Genomic DNA, 16,383 nt, shown 5'->3' with positions numbered 1-16,383 from the left:
TAGATAGATGACTGGTATTGGACTCAAACCACTGAGAGCTGGTTTATTAGATAGATGCCTGGTATTGGGCTTGAACCACTGAGAGCTGGTTTATTAGATAGATGCCTGGTATTGAGCTTGAACCACTGAGAGCTGGTTTATTAGATAGATGCCTGGTATTGAGCTTGAACCACAGAGAGCTGGTTTATTAGATAGATGACTGGTATTGGACTCAAACCACTGAGAGCTGGTTTATTAGATAGATGCCTGGTATTGAACTTGAACCACTGAGAGCTGTTTTATTAGATAGATGGCTGGTATTGAGCTTGAACCACTGAGAGCTGGTTTATTAGATAGATGCCTGGTATTGGGCTCAAACCACTGAGGGCTGGTTTATTAGATAGATGCCTGGTATTGGGCTCAAACCACTGAGGGCTGGTTTATTAGATAGATGCCTGGTATTGGGCTCAAACCACTGAGAGCTGGTTTATTAGATAGATGCCTGGTATTGGGCTTGAACCACTGAGAGCTGGTTTATTAGATAGATGCCTGGTATTGGACTCAAACCACTGAGAGCTGGTTTATTAGATAGATGCCTGGTATTGAGCTTGAACCACTGAGAGCTGGTTTATTAGATAGATGCCTGGTATTGAGCTTGAACCACTGAGAGCTGGTTTATTAGATAGATGCCTGGTATTGGGCTCAAACCACTGAGAGCTGGTTTATTAGATAGATGCCTGGTATTGGGCTTGAATCACAGAGAGCTGGTTTATTAGATAGATGCCTGGTATTGAGCTTGAACCACTGAGAGCTGGTTTATTAGATAGATGGCTGGTATTGGGCTCAAACCACTGAGAGCTGGTTTATTAGATAGATGCCTGGTATTGAGCTTGAACCACTGAGAGCTGGTTTATTAGATAGATGGCTGGTATTGGGCTTGAACCACTGAGGGCTGGTTTATTAGATAGATGCCTGATATTGGGCTCAAACCACTGAGAGCTGGTTTATTAGATAGATGCCTGGTATTGAGCTTGAACCACTGAGAGCTGGTTTATTAGATAGATGACTGATATTGGGCTCAAACCACTGAGGGCTGGTTTATTAGATAGATGCCTGGTATTGGGCTTGAACCACTGAGAGCTGGTTTATTAGATAGATGCCTGGTATTGGGCTTGAACCACTAAGAGCTGGTTTATTAGATAGATGGCTGGTATTGGGCTTGAACCACTGAGAGCTGGTTTATTAGATAGATGACTGGTATTGGGCTTGAACCACTGAGAGCTGTTTTATTAGATAGATGCCTGGTATTGGGCTCAAACCACTGAGAGCTGGTTTATTAGATAGATGCCTGGTATTGAGCTCAAACCACTGAGAGCTGGTTTATTAGATAGATGCCTGGTATTGGGCTCAAACCACTGAGAGCTGGTTTATTAGATAGATGCCTGATATTGGGCTCAAACCACTGAGAGCTGGTTTATTAGATAGATGCCTGGTATTGAGCTTGAACCACTGAGAGCTGGTTTATTAGATAGATGCCTGGTATTGAGCTTGAACCACTGAGAGCTGGTTTATTAGATAGATGGCTGGTATTGGGCTCAAACCACTGAGGGCTGGTTGATTAGATAGATGACTGGTATTGGGCTTGAACCACAGAGAGCTGGTTTATTAGATAGATGACTGGTATTGGGCTTGAACCACAGAGAGCTGGTTTATTAGATATATGGCTGGTATTGAGCTTGAACCACTGAGAGCTGGTTTATTAGATAGATGCCTGGTATTGAGCTTGAACCACTGTGGGTTGGTTTATTAGATAGATGCCTGGTATTGAGCTTGAACCACTGAGAGCTGGTTTATTAGATAGATGCCTGGTATTGGGCTAAAACCACTGAGAGATGGTTTATTAGATAGATGACTGGTATTGGGCTCAAACCACTGAGAGCTGGTTTATTAGATAGATGGCTGGTATTGAGCTCGAACCACTGAGGGCTGGTTTATTAGATAGATGCCTGGTATTGAGCTTGAACCACTGAGAGCTGGTTTATTAGATAGATGCCTGGTATTGAGCTTGAACCACTGAGGGCTGGTTTATTAGATAGATGCCTGGTATTGAGCTTGAACCACTGAGAGCTGGTTTATTAGATAGATGCCTGGTATTGAGCTTGAACCACTGAGGGCTGGTTTATTGGATAGATGACTGGTATTGGGCTCAAACCACTGAGAGCTGGTTTATTAGATAGATGGCTGGTATTGAGCTTGAACCACTGAGAGCTGGTTTATTAGATAGATGGCTGGTATTGGGCTTGAACCACTGAGAGCTGGTTTATTAGATAGATGCCTGGTATTGGGCTTGAACCACTGAGAGCTGGTTTATTAGATAGATGCCTGGTATTGAGCTCAAACCACTGAGAGCTGGTTTATTAGATAGATGCCTGGTATTGGGCTTGAACCACTGAGAGCTGGTTTATTAGATAGATGGCTGGTATTGGGCTCAAACCACTGAGAGCTGGTTTATTAGATAGATGCCTGGTATTGGGCTCAAACCACTGAGAGCTGGTTTATTAGATAGATGCCTGGTATTGAGCTTGAACCACAGAGAGCTGGTTTATTAGATAGATGGCTGGTATTGGGCTCAAACCACTGAGGGCTGGTTGATTAGATAGATGACTGGTATTGGGCTTGAACCACAGAGAGCTGGTTTATTAGATAGATGGCTGGTATTGGGCTTGAACCACTGAGAGCTGGTTTATTAGATAGATGGCTGGTATTGGGCTTGAACCACTGAGAGCTGTTTTATTAGATAGATGGCTGGTATTGGGCTCAAACCACTGAGAGCTGGTTTATTAGATAGATGCCTGGTATTGGGCTTGAACCACTGAGAGATGTTTTATTAGATAGATGGCTGGTATTGGGCTCAAACCACTGAGAGCTGGTTTATTAGATAGATGGCTGGTATTGAGCTTGAACCACTGAGGGCTGGTTTATTAGATAGATGCCTGGTATTGGGCTCAAACCACTGAGAGCTGGTTGATTAGATAGATGCCTGGTATTGGGCTTGAACCACTGAGAGCTGGTTTATTAGATAGATGAATGGTATTGAGCTTGAACCACAGAGAGCTGGTTTATTAGATAGATGGCTGGTATTGGGCTTGAACCACTGAGAGCTGGTTTATTAGATAGATGCCTGGTATTGGGCTTGAACCACTGAGAGCTGGTTTATTAGATAGATGGCTGGTATTGAGCTTGAACCACTGAGAGCTGGTTTATTAGATAGATGCCTGGTATTGGGCTTGAACCACTGAGAGCTGGTTTATTAGATAGATGGCTGGTATTGAGCTTGAACCACTGAGAGCTGTTTTATTAGATAGATGGTTGGTATTGGGCTCAAACCACTGAGAGCTGGTTTATAAGATAGATGCCTGGTATTGGGCTTGAACCACTGAGAGCTGGTTTATTAGATAGATGCCTGGTATTGGGCTCAAACCACTGAGAGCTGGTTTATTAGATAGATGCCTGGTATTGGGCTCAAACCACTGGGAGCTGGTTTATTAGATAGATGCCTGGTATTGGGCTTGAACCACTGAGAGCTGGTTTATTAGATAGATGCCTGGTATTGGGCTTGAACCACTGAGGGCTGGTTGATTAGATAGATGACTGGTATTGGGCTCAAACCACTGAGAGCTGGTTTATTAGATAGATGCCTGGTATTGGGCTTGAACCACTGAGAGCTGGTTTATTAGATAGATGACTGGTATTGGGCTCAAACCACTGAGAGCTGGTTGATTAGATAGATGCCTGGTATTGGGCTTGAACCACTGAGAGCTGGTTTATTAGATAGATGCCTGGTATTGGGCTCAAACCACTGAGAGCTGGTTTATTAGATAGATGCCTGGTATTGGGCTTGAACCACAGAGAGCTGGTTTATTAGATAGATGCCTGGTATTGGGCTTGAACCACTGAGAGCTGGTTTATTAGATAGATGACTGGTATTGGGCTCAAACCACTGAGAGCTGGTTTATTAGATAGATGCCTGGTATTGGGCTTGAACCACTGAGAGCTGGTTTATTAGATAGATGACTGGTATTGGGCTCAAACCACTGAGAGCTGGTTTATTAGATAGATGGCTGGTATTGGGCTCAAACCACTGAGAGCTGGTTTATTAGATAGATGCCTGGTATTGGGCTTGAACCACTGAGGGCTGGTTGATTAGATAGATGACTGGTATTGGGCTCAAACCACTGAGAGCTGGTTTATTAGATAGATGCCTGGTATTGGGCTCAAACCACTGAGAGCTGGTTTATTAGATAGATGCCTGGTATTGGGCTTGAACCACTGAGAGCTGGTTGATTAGATAGATGACTGGTATTGGGCTCAAACCACTGAGAGCTGGTTTATTAGATAGATGCCTGGTATTGGGCTCAAACCACTGAGAGCTGGTTTATTAGATAGATGCCTGGTATTGGGCTTGAACCACTGAGGGCTGGTTGATAAGATAGATGACTGGTATTGGGCTCAAACCACTGAGAGCTGGTTTATTAGATAGATGGCTGGTATTGGGCTTGAACCACTGAGGGCTGGTTTATTAGATAGATGCCTGGTATTGGGCTCAAACCACTGAGGGCTGGTTTATTAGATAGATGCCTGGTATTGGGCTTGAACCACTGAGGGCTGGTTTATTAGATAGATGCCTGGTATTGGGCTTGAACCACTGAGGGCTGGTTTATTAGATAGATGCCTGGTATTGGGCTCAAACCACTGGGAGATGGTTTATTAGATAGATGCCTGGTATTGGGCTTGAACCACTGAGGGCTGGTTGATTAGATAGATGACTGGTATTGAGCTCAAACCACTGAGAGCTGGTTTATTAGATAGATGACTGGTATTGGGCTTGAACCACTGAGGGCTGGTTTATTAGATAGATGGCTGGTACTGGGCTTGAACCACTGATAGCTGGTTTATTAGATAGATGCCTGGTATTGGGCTTGAACCACTGAGAGCTGGTTTATTAGATAGATGCCTGGTATTGGGCTTGAACCACTGAGAGCTGGTTTATTAGATAGATGCCTGGTATTGAGCTTGAACCACTGAGGGCTGATTTATTAGATAGATGCCTGGTATTGGGCTTGAACCACTGAGGGCTGGTTTATTAGATAGATGCCTGGTATTGAGCTTGAACCACTGAGAGCTGGTTTATTAGATAGATGACTGGTATTGGACTCAAACCACTGAGAGCTGGTTTATTAGATAGATGCCTGGTATTGGGCTCAAACCACTGAGAGCTGGTTTATTAGATAGATGCCTGGTATTGGGCTCAAACCACTGAGAGCTGGTTTATTAGATAGATGCCTGGTATTGTGCTCAAACCACTGAGAGATGGTTGATTAGATAGATGCCTGGTATTGGGCTTGAACCACTGAGAGCTGGTTGATTAGATAGATGCCTGGTATTGGGCTTAAACCACTGAGAGCTGGTTTATTAGATAGATGCCTGGTATTGGGCTCAAACCACAGAGAGCTGGTTTATTAGATAGATGCCTGGTATTGGGCTTGAACCACTGAGAGCTGGTTTATTAGATAGATGACTGGTATTGGGCTCAAACCACTGAGAGCTGGTTTATTAGATAGATGCCTGGTATTGGGCTTGAACCACAGAGAGCTGGTTTATTAGATAGATGACTGGTATTGGGCTCAAACCACTGAGAGCTGGTTTATTAGATAGATGGCTGGTATTGGGCTCAAACCACTGAGAGCTGGTTTATTAGATAGATGCCTGGTATTGGGCTTGAACCACTGAGGGCTGGTTGATTAGATAGATGACTGGTATTGGGCTCAAACCACTGAGAGCTGGTTTATTAGATAGATGCCTGGTATTGGGCTCAAACCACTGAGAGCTGGTTTATTAGATAGATGCCTGGTATTGGGCTTGAACCACTGAGAGCTGGTTGATTAGATAGATGCCTGGTATTGGGCTCAAACCACTGAGAGCTGGTTTATTAGATAGATGCCTGGTATTGGGCTCAAACCACTGAGAGCTGGTTTATTAGATAGATGCCTGGTATTGGGCTTGAACCACTGAGGGCTGGTTGATAAGATAGATGACTGGTATTGGGCTCAAACCACTGAGAGCTGGTTTATTAGATAGATGGCTGGTATTGGGCTTGAACCACTGAGAGCTGGTTTATTAGATAGATTCCTGGTATTGGGCTCAAACCACTGAGGGCTGGTTTATTAGATAGATGCCTGGTATTGGGCTTGAACCACTGAGGGCTGGTTTATTAGATAGATGCCTGGTATTGGGCTTGAACCACTGAGAGCTGGTTTATTAGATAGATGCCTGGTATTGGGCTCAAACCACTGAGAGATGGTTTATTAGATAGATGCCTGGTATTGGGCTTGAACCACTGAGGGCTGGTTGATTAGATAGATGACTGGTATTGAGCTCAAACCACTGAGAGCTGGTTTATTAGATAGATGACTGGTATTGGGCTTGAACCACTGAGGGCTGGTTTATTAGATAGATGGCTGGTACTGGGCTTGAACCACTGAGAGCTGGTTTATTAGATAGATGCCTGGTATTGGGCTTGAACCACTGAGAGCTGGTTTATTAGATAGATGCCTGGTATTGGGCTTGAACCACTGAGAGCTGGTTTATTAGATAGATGCCTGGTATTGAGCTTGAACCACTGAGAGCTGGTTTATTAGATAGATGCCTGGTATTGGGCTTGAACCACTGAGGGCTGGTTTATTAGATAGATGCCTGGTATTGAGCTTGAACCACTGAGAGCTGGTTTATTAGATAGATGACTGGTATTGGACTCAAACCACTGAGAGCTGGTTTATTAGATAGATGCCTGGTATTGGGCTCAAACCACTGGGAGCTGGTTTATTAGATAGATGCCTGGTATTGGGCTCAAACCACTGAGAGCTGGTTTATTAGATAGATGCCTGGTATTGTGCTCAAACCACTGAGAGCTGGTTTATTAGATAGATGACTGGTATTGGGCTCAAACCACTGAGAGCTGGTTTATTAGATAGATGCCTGGTATTGGGCTCAAACCACTGAGAGCTGGTTTATTAGATAGATGCCTGGTATTGGGCTTGAACCACTGAGGGCTGGTTTATTAGATAGATGGCTGGTATTGAGCTTAAACCACTGAGGGCTGATTTATTAGATAGAATCCTGGTATTGAGCTCTAACCACTGAGAGCTGGTTTATTAGATAGATGCCTGGTATTGGGCTTGAACCACTGAGGGCTGGTTTATTAGATAGATGTCTGGTATTGGGCTCAAACCACTGAGAGATGGTTTATTAGATAGATGCCTGGTATTGGGCTTGAACCACTGAGAGCTGGTTTATTATATATATTCCTGGTATTGGGCTCAAACCACTGAGAGCTGGTTTATTAGATAGATGGCTGATATTGGGCTTGAACCACTGAGGGCTGGTTGATTAGATAGATGACTGGTATTGGGCTCAAACCACTGAGAGCTGGTTTATTAGATAGATGCCTGGTATTGGGCTTGAACCACAGAGAGCTGGTTTATTAGATAGATGCCTGGTATTGGGCTTGAACCACTGAGAGCTGGTTTATTAGATAGATGGCTGGTATTGGGCTCAAACCACTGAGAGCTGGTTTATTAGATAGATGCCTGGTATTGGGCTTGAACCACTGAGATCTGGTTTATTAGATAGATGGCTGATATTGGGCTTGAACCACTGAGGGCTGGTTTATTAGATAGATGACTGGTATTGGGCTCAAACCACTGAGAGCTGGTTTATTAGATAGATGCCTGGTATTGGGCTTGAACCACTGAGGGCTGGTTGATTAGATAGATGGCTGGTATTGGGCTCAAACCACTGAGGGCTGGTTTATTAGATAGATGGCTGGTATTGGGCTTGAACCACTGAGAGCTTGTTTATTAGATAGATGCCTGGTATTGGGCTCAAACCACTGAGAGCTGGTTTATTAGATAGATGGCTGGTATTGGGCTTGAACCACTGAGGGCTGGTTGATTAGATAGATGACTGGTATTGGGCTCAAACCACTGAGAGCTGGTTTATTAGATAGATGGCTGGTATTGGGCTTGAACCCCAGAGGGCTGGTTTATTATATATATTCCTGGTATTGGGCTCAAACCACTGAGAGCTGGTTTATTAGATAGATGGCTGATATTGGGCTTGAACCACTGAGGGCTGGTTGATTAGATAGATGACTGGTATTGGGCTCAAACCACTGAGAGCTGGTTTATTAGATAGATGCCTGGTATTGGGCTTGAACCACTGAGAGATGGTTTATTAGATAGATGCCTGGTATTGGGCTCAAACCACTGAGGGCTGGTTGATTAGATAGATGACTGGTATTGGGCTCAAACCACTGAGAGCTGGTTTATTATATATATTCCTGGTATTGGGCTCAAACCACTGAGAGCTGGTTTATTAGATAGATGGCTGATATTGGGCTTGAACCACTGAGGGCTGGTTTATTAGATAGATGGCTGGTATTGGGCTCAAACCACTGAGGGCTGGTTGATTAGATAGATGACTGGTATTGGGCTTGAACCACTGAGAGCTGGTTTATTAGATAGATGCCTGGTATTGAGCTTGAACCACTGAGAGCTGGTTTATTAGATAGATGCCTGGTATTGGGCTCAAACCACTGAGAGATGGTTTATTAGATAGATGCCTGGTATTGAGCTTGAACCACTGGGAGCTGGTTTATAAGATAGATGCCTGGTATTGGGCTCAAACCACTGAGGGCTGGTTTATTAGATAGATGGCTGGTATTGAGCTTGAACCACTGAGAGCTGGTTTATTAGATAGATGGCTGGTATTGGGCTTGAACCACTGAGAGATGGTTTATTAGATAGATGCCTGGTATTGAGCTTGAACCACTGAGAGCTGGTTTATTAGATAGATGCCTGGTATTGGGCTTGAACCACTGAGAGCTGGTTTATTAGATAGATGCCTGATATTGGGCTTGAACCACTGAGAGCTGGTTTATTAGATAGATGGCTGATATTGGGCTTGAACCACTGAGAGCTGGTTTATTAGATAGATGGCTGGTATTGGGCTCAAACCACTGAGAGCTGGTTTATTAGATAGATGCCTGGTATTGGGCTTGAACCACTGAGAGCTGGTTTATTAGATAGATGCCTGGTATTGGGCTCAAACCACTGAGAGCTGGTTTATTAGATAGATGCCTGGTATTGGGCTCAAACCACTGAGAGCTGGTTTATTAGATAGATGCCTGGTATTGGGCTTGAACCACTGAGGGCTGGTTTATAAGATAGATGACTGGTATTGGGCTCAAACCACTGAGAGCTGGTTTATTAGATAGATGGCTGGTATTGGGCTTGAACCACTGAGAGCTGGTTTATTAGATAGATGCCTGGTATTGGGCTCAAACCACTGAGGGCTGGTTTATTAGATAGATGCCTGGTATTGGGCTTGAACCACTGAGGGCTGGTTTATTAGATAGATGCCTGGTATTGGGCTTGAACCACTGAGAGCTGGTTTATTAGATAGATGCCTGGTATTGGGCTCAAACCACTGGGAGATGGTTTATTAGATAGATGCCTGGTATTGGGCTTGAACCACTGAGGGCTGGTTGATTAGATAGATGACTGGTATTGAGCTCAAACCACTGAGAGCTGGTTTATTAGATAGATGACTGGTATTGGGCTTGAACCACTGAGGGCTGGTTTATTAGATAGATGGCTGGTACTGGGCTTGAACCACTGAGAGCTGGTTTATTAGATAGATGCCTGGTATTGGGCTTGAACCACTGAGAGCTGGTTTATTAGATAGATGCCTGGTATTGGGCTTGAACCACTGAGAGCTGGTTTATTAGATAGATGCCTGGTATTGAGCTTGAACCACTGAGAGCTGGTTTATTAGATAGATGCCTGGTATTGGGCTTGAACCACTGAGGGCTGGTTTATTAGATAGATGCCTGGTATTGAGCTTGAACCACTGAGAGCTGGTTTATTAGATAGATGACTGGTATTGGACTCAAACCACTGAGAGCTGGTTTATTAGATAGATGCCTGGTATTGGGCTCAAACCACTGGGAGCTGGTTTATTAGATAGATGCCTGGTATTGGGCTCAAACCACTGAGAGCTGGTTTATTAGATAGATGCCTGGTATTGTGCTCAAACCACTGAGAGCTGGTTTATTAGATAGATGACTGGTATTGGGCTCAAACCACTGAGAGCTGGTTTATTAGATAGATGCCTGGTATTGGGCTCAAACCACTGAGAGCTGGTTTATTAGATAGATGCCTGGTATTGGGCTTGAACCACTGAGGGCTGGTTTATTAGATAGATGGCTGGTATTGAGCTTAAACCACTGAGGGCTGATTTATTAGATAGAATCCTGGTATTGAGCTCTAACCACTGAGAGCTGGTTTATTAGATAGATGCCTGGTATTGGCTTGAACCACTGAGGGCTGGTTTATTAGATAGATGTCTGGTATTGGGCTCAAACCACTGAGAGATGGTTTATTAGATAGATGCCTGGTATTGGGCTTGAACCACTGAGAGCTGGTTTATTATATATATTCCTGGTATTGGGCTCAAACCACTGAGAGCTGGTTTATTAGATAGATGGCTGATATTGGGCTTGAACCACTGAGGGCTGGTTGATTAGATAGATGACTGGTATTGGGCTCAAACCACTGAGAGCTGGTTTATTAGATAGATGGCTGGTATTGGGCTTGAACCCCAGAGGGCTGGTTTATTATATATATTCCTGGTATTGGGCTCAAACCACTGAGAGCTGGTTTATTAGATAGATGGCTGATATTGGGCTTGAACCACTGAGGGCTGGTTGATTAGATAGATGACTGGTATTGGGCTCAAACCACTGAGAGCTGGTTTATTAGATAGATGCCTGGTATTGGGCTTGAACCACTGAGAGCTGGTTTATTAGATAGATGGCTGGTATTGGGCTTGAACCACTGAGAGCTGGTTTATTAGATAGATGGCTGGTATTGGGCTCAAACCACTGAGAGCTGGTTTATTAGATAGATGCCTGGTATTGGGCTTGAACCACTGAGATCTGGTTTATTAGATAGATGGCTGATATTGGGCTTGAACCACTGAGGGCTGGTTTATTAGATAGATGACTGGTATTGGGCTCAAACCACTGAGAGCTGGTTTATTAGATAGATGCCTGGTATTGGGCTTGAACCACTGAGGGCTGGTTGATTAGATAGATGGCTGGTATTGGGCTCAAACCACTGAGGGCTGGTTTATTAGATAGATGGCTGGTATTGGGCTTGAACCACTGAGAGCTGGTTTATTAGATAGATGCCTGGTATTGGGCTCAAACCACTGAGGGCTGGTTTATTAGATAGATGCCTGGTATTGGGCTTGAACCACTGAGGGCTGGTTTATTAGATAGATGCCTGGTATTGGGCTTGAACCACTGAGGGCTGGTTTATTAGATAGATGCCTGGTATTGGGCTCAAACCACTGAGAGATGGTTTATTAGATAGATGCCTGGTATTGGGCTTGAACCACTGAGGGCTGGTTGATTAGATAGATGACTGGTATTGAGCTCAAACCACTGAGAGCTGGTTTATTAGATAGATGACTGGTATTGGGCTTGAACCACTGAGGGCTGGTTTATTAGATAGATGGCTGGTACTGGGCTTGAACCACTGAGAGCTGGTTTATTAGATAGATGCCTGGTATTGGGCTTGAACCACTGAGAGCTGGTTTATTAGATAGATGCCTGGTATTGGGCTTGAACCACTGAGAGCTGGTTTATTAGATAGATGCCTGGTATTGAGCTTGAACCACTGAGAGCTGGTTTATTAGATAGATGCCTGGTATTGGGCTTGAACCACTGAGGGCTGGTTTATTAGATAGATGCCTGGTATTGAGCTTGAACCACTGAGAGCTGGTTTATTAGATAGATGCCTGGTATTGGGCTCAAACCACTGAGAGCTGGTTTATTAGATAGATGCCTGGTATTGGGCTCAAACCACTGGGAGCTGGTTTATTAGATAGATGCCTGGTATTGGGCTCAAACCACTGAGAGCTGGTTTATTAGATAGATGCCTGGTATTGTGCTCAAACCACTGAGGGCTGGTTTATTAGATAGATTCCTGGTATTGGGCTCAAACCACTGAGGGCTGGTTTATTAGATAGATTCCTGGTATTGGGCTCAAACCACTGAGAGCTGGTTTATTAGATAGATGCCTGGTATTGGGCTTGAACCACTGAGGGCTGGTTTATTAGATAGATGGCTGGTATTGAGCTTAAACCACTGAGGGCTGATTTATTAGATAGAATCCTGGTATTGAGCTCTAACCACTGAGAGCTGGTTTATTAGATAGATGCCTGGTATTGGGCTTGAACCACTGAGGGCTGGTTTATTAGATAGATGTCTGGTATTGGGCTCAAACCACTGAGAGATGGTTTATTAGATAGATGCCTGGTATTGGGCTTGAACCACTGAGAGCTGGTTTATTATATATATTCCTGGTATTGGGCTCAAACCACTGAGAGCTGGTTTATTAGATAGATGGCTGATATTGGGCTTGAACCACTGAGGGCTGGTTGATTAGATAGATGACTGGTATTGGGCTCAAACCACTGAGAGCTGGTTTATTAGATAGATGGCTGGTATTGGGCTTGAACCCCAGAGGGCTGGTTTATTATATATATTCCTGGTATTGGGCTCAAACCACTGAGAGCTGGTTTATTAGATAGATGGCTGATATTGGGCTTGAACCACTGAGGGCTGGTTGATTAGATAGATGACTGGTATTGGGCTCAAACCACTGAGAGCTGGTTTATTAGATAGATGCCTGGTATTGGGCTTGAACCACTGAGAGCTGGTTTATTAGATAGATGGCTGGTATTGGGCTTGAACCACTGAGAGCTGGTTTATTAGATAGATGGCTGGTATTGGGCTCAAACCACTGAGAGCTGGTTTATTAGATAGATGCCTGGTATTGGGCTTGAACCACTGAGATCTGGTTTATTAGATAGATGGCTGATATTGGGCTTGAACCACTGAGGGCTGGTTTATTAGATAGATGACTGGTATTGGGCTCAAACCACTGAGAGCTGGTTTATTAGATAGATGCCTGGTATTGGGCTTGAACCACTGAGGGCTGGTTGATTAGATAGATGGCTGGTATTGGGCTCAAACCACTGAGGGCTGGTTTATTAGATAGATGGCTGGTATTGGGCTTGAACCACTGAGAGCTTGTTTATTAGATAGATGCCTGGTATTGGGCTCAAACCACTGAGAGCTGGTTTATTAGATAGATGGCTGGTATTGGGCTTGAACCACTGAGGGCTGGTTGATTAGATAGATGACTGGTATTGGGCTCAAACCACTGAGAGCTGGTTTATTAGATAGATGGCTGGTATTGGGCTTGAACCCCAGAGGGCTGGTTTATTATATATATTCCTGGTATTGGGCTCAAACCACTGAGAGCTGGTTTATTAGATAGATGGCTGATATTGGGCTTGAACCACTGAGGGCTGGTTGATTAGATAGATGACTGGTATTGGGCTCAAACCACTGAGAGCTGGTTTATTAGATAGATGCCTGGTATTGGGCTTGAACCACTGAGAGCTGGTTTATTAGATAGATGCCTGGTATTGGGCTCAAACCACTGAGGGGTGGTTGATTAGATAGATGACTGGTATTGGGCTCAAACCACTGAGAGCTGGTTTATTATATATATTCCTGGTATTGGGCTCAAACCACTGAGAGCTGGTTTATTAGATAGATGGCTGATATTGGGCTTGAACCACTGAGGGCTGGTTTATTAGATAGATGGCTGGTATTGGGCTCAAACCACTGAGGGCTGGTTGATTAGATAGATGACTGGTATTGGGCTTGAACCACTGAGAGCTGGTTTATTAGATAGATGCCTGGTATTGAGCTTGAACCACTGAGAGCTGGTTTATTAGATAGATGCCTGGTATTGGGCTCAAACCACTGAGAGCTGGTTTATTAGATAGATGCCTGGTATTGAGCTTGAACCACTGGGAGCTGGTTTATTAGATAGATGCCTGGTATTGGGCTCAAACCACTGAGGGCTGGTTTATTAGATAGATGGCTGGTATTGAGCTTGAACCACTGAGAGCTGGTTTATTAGATAGATGGCTGGTATTGGGCTTGAACCACTGAGAGATGGTTTATTAGATAGATGCCTGGTATTGAGCTTGAACCACTGAGAGCTGGTTTATTAGATAGATGCCTGATATTGGGCTTGAACCACTGAGAGCTGGTTTATTAGATAGATGCCTGATATTGGGCTTGAACCACTGAGAGCTGGTTTATTAGATAGATGGCTGATATTGGGCTTGAACCACTGAGAGCTGGTTTATTAGATAGATGGCTGGTATTGGGCTTGAACCACTGAGAGCTGGTTTATTAGATAGATGGCTGATATTGAGCTTGAAACACTGATAGCTGGTTTATTAGATAGATGGCTGGTATTGAGCTTGAACCACTGAGGGCTGGTTTATTAGATAGATGCCTGGTATTGGGCTCAAACCACTGAGAGCTGGTTTATTAGATAGATGGCTGGTATTGGGCTTGAACCACTGAGAGCTGGTTTATTAGATAGATGGCTGATATTGGGCTTGAACCACTGAGAGTTGGTTTATTAGATAGATGGCTGGTATTGGGCTTGAACCACTGAGAGCTGGTTTATTAGATAGATGGCTGGTATTGGGCTTGAACCACTGAGAGCTGGTTTATTTAATAGATGGCTGGTATTGCGCTTGAACCACTGAGAGCTGGTTTATTAGATAGATGGCTGGTATTGAGCTTGAACCACTGAGAGCTGGTTTATTAGATTGATGGCTGATATTGAGCTTGAACCACTGAGAGCTGGTTTATTAGATAGATGGCTGGTATTGAGCTTGAACCACTGAGGGCTGGTTTATTAGATAGATGCCTGGTATTGGGCTCAAACCACTGAGAGCTGGTTTATTAGATAGATGCCTGGTATTGAGCTTGAACCACTGACAGCTGGTTTATTAGATAGATGCCTGGTATTGGGCTCAAACCACTGAGAGATGGTTTATTAGATAGATGCCTGGTATTGCGCTTGAACCACTGAGAGCTGGTTTATTAGATAGATGCCTGGTATTGGGCTCAAACCACTGAGAGCTGGTTTATTAGATAGATGCCTGGTATTGAGCTCAAACCACTGAGAGCTGGTTTATAAGATAGATGCCTGGTATTGAGCTTGAACCACTGAGAGCTGGTTTATTAGATAGATGACTGGTATTGGGCTCAAACCACTGAGAGCTGGTTTATTAGATAGATGCCTGGTATTGGGCTTGAACCACTGAGAGCTGGTTTATTAGATAGATGCCTGGTATTGGGCTCAAACCACTGGGAGCTGGTTTATTAGATATATGGCTGGTATTGAGCTTGAACCACTGAGAGCTGGTTTATTAGATAGATGGCTGGTATTGGGCTCAAACCACTGAGAGCTGGTTTATTAGATAGATGGCTGGTATTGAGCTTGAACCACTGAGAGCTGGTTTATTAGATAGATGCCTGGTATTGGGCTTGAACCACTGAGAGCTGGTTTATTAGATAGATGGCTGGTATTGAGCTTGAACCACTGAGAGCTGGTTTATTAGATAGATGCCTGGTATTGAGCTTGAACCACTGAGAGCTGGTTTATTAGATAGATGCCTGGTATTGGGCTCAAACCACTGAGAGCTGGTTTATTAGATAGATGCCTGGTATTGAGCTTGAACCACTGAGAGCTGGTTTATTAGATAGATGCCTGGTATTGAGCTTGAACCATTGAGGGCTGGTTTATTAGATAGATGCCTGGTATTGGGCTCAAACCACTGAGAGCTGGTTTATTAGATAAATGCCTGGTATTGAGCTTGAACCACTGAGAGCTGGTTTATTAGATAGATGCCTGGTATTGAGCTTGAACCACTGAGAGCTGGTTTATTAGATAGATGTCTGGTATTGAGCTCAAACCACTGAGAGCTGGTTTATTAGATAGATGTCTGGTATTGAGCTCAAACCACTGAGAGCTGGTTTATTAGATAGATGCCTGGTATTGAGCTTGAACCACTGAGAGCTGGTTTATTAGATAGATGCCTGGTATTGAGCTTGAACCACTGAGAGCTGGTTTATTAGATAGATGCCTGGTATTGAGCTTGAACCACTGAGGGCTGGTTTATTAGATAGATGCCTGGTATTGAGCTTGAACCACTGAGAGCTGGTTTATTAGATAGATGACTGGTATTGAGCTTGAACCACTGAGAGCTGGTTTATTAGATAGATGACTGGTATTGAGCTTGAACCACTGAGAGCTGGTTTATTAGATAGATGACTGGTATTGAGCTTGAACCACTGAGGGCTGGTTTATTAGATAGATGACTGGTATTGAGCTTGAA

This window comes from Mya arenaria, chromosome 11 (genome assembly GCF_026914265.1).
Source record: "Mya arenaria isolate MELC-2E11 chromosome 11, ASM2691426v1".
NCBI classification, from domain to species: domain Eukaryota; kingdom Metazoa; phylum Mollusca; class Bivalvia; order Myida; family Myidae; genus Mya; species Mya arenaria.
This window is presented reverse-complemented; position numbering follows the sequence as displayed.